This window comes from Octopus bimaculoides, chromosome 22 (genome assembly GCF_001194135.2).
Source record: "Octopus bimaculoides isolate UCB-OBI-ISO-001 chromosome 22, ASM119413v2, whole genome shotgun sequence".
NCBI classification, from domain to species: Eukaryota; Metazoa; Mollusca; class Cephalopoda; order Octopoda; family Octopodidae; genus Octopus; species Octopus bimaculoides.
In genome coordinates this window covers 22,804,936-22,806,690 of record NC_069002.1, presented here as the reverse complement: position 1 = coordinate 22,806,690, position 1,755 = coordinate 22,804,936, and the positions used below count along the sequence as shown (strand labels likewise).

The 1,755-nt window shown below is 28.9% G+C and overlaps 1 protein-coding gene across 2 annotated transcripts in view; it reads right to left on the bottom strand.

The window, feature by feature from the left end:
* LOC106880957 (phosphatidylinositide phosphatase SAC2) overlaps positions 1 to 1,755 on the bottom strand; it is a 538,096-nt gene that overhangs the window by 445,114 nt on the left and 91,227 nt on the right. The gene's annotated exons all lie outside the window — the stretch shown is intronic.

Genomic DNA, 1,755 nt, shown 5'->3' with positions numbered 1-1,755 from the left:
ATATATATATATATGTATACATATATATATATATATATATATATATATAATCAAAGCATAGAATACAATAAAATAAAGCAAACATTACAAACATCGAAAGCATATTTAACAGGTATTGAGTCCTCTTTTATTTTTCTGACAGAAGTCTTAAAGCTTATATTAAAGGCAATACACTGGAGGAAAAGAGGTACAAAAGAATAATAGTAAAATCAATAATAATGATAATAAAATTAAATAACAATAATGATGATGATAAATTTAATAATAATAATGATAATAATAATAATAATAATAATAATAATGTTAAAATTAAATAATGAAAATAATTATATCAAAAATAATAATAATAATAATAACAATATAGAAATTAAATAATAACAATTATATAAAAATTAAATAATAATATTAATAATAATAATAATAATAATAATAATAATAATAATAATAATAATAATAATAATATGAAAATTAAATAATAATAATGATAATAAAGTTTCAAATATTTTCACAAGGCCAGCAATTTCAGGGGAAGGGGTAAGCCGATTATATCAACCCGTCTTTGACTGTACTTGTTTTATCAACCCCACAAGGATGAAAGGCAAAGTCAGCCTCAGCAGTATTTGAACTCACAATGTAAAGTTGGAAGAAAACCCGGTAAGTGATTTCTCCTATACAGTAACACACCTGCCAGTTCACCGCTTTAAAAAATAATTAATAATAATAAAAATAACAAAATAATAAAATAATAAAATCAAATTATAATAGTAATATAATTAAATTATGATAATAAAATTGAAGAATAAAATTTTAAAAATAAAATAATGATCGTTTCAAATTTTGGCACAAGGCCTGAAATTTGGAGGCAGGGGGTTTAGTCAATTCCGTTGACCCCTCCCCACCACCACCACCACCACCACCACCACCAGTTAACTGGTACTTATTTTATTGATCTCAAAAAGGACAAAGGGCATAGTTCACTTCATCAGGATTTGAGCTCAGAATGTAAAGAGTTGAAAGAAATGTAGCTGAGCATTCTGTCCAATACAATAGCAATTCTGACAGCTCCCCATCTCAACGACAGTAATAACGATAATGGTTTCAAATTTTGCCGCAAGGGCAGAACTTTGGAGAGGGATGAGTCGATTACACCACCCCCCACCCAGTGTTTATAATAATCATTATTATTATGATCATTTCATAATGATCATAATAATAATCCTTTCTGCTAAAGGTACAAGGCCTGAAATTTGGTGGGGAGAGGGCTAGTTGCACTGGTGTTTATTTATTGACCCCGAAAGGATGAAAGGTAAAGTCAAACTTGGCGAAATTTGAACTCAGAACGTAACGGCAGACAAAATACCACTAAATATTTCACCCAGTGTGCTAACAGTTCTGCAAGCTCACCACCTTTTGTTGTCTCTTGAGGTCTCTGGGTGAGACTTGGATCCAACTTGTACAAATGCAAAACAAAAGTCAAACATAAAATAATAATAATAATAATAATAATAATAATAATAATAATAATAATAATAATAATATGTTTTGCAAAATCCTAGTTTGATGCCCTCTTGGCTAGTTAATGGTTTAACATTCCTGCTTCCAAAAAATGAGGAAACAAACAAACCAAAAAATTATCGCCCCATAACCTGCTTAACAACAATGTATAAGACACTAACATCTGTCCTAACCGAGTACACCTATAGTTTTTTAATAGAAAGTAGCATATTCCCTAATGAGCAAAAGGGATGTAAACGT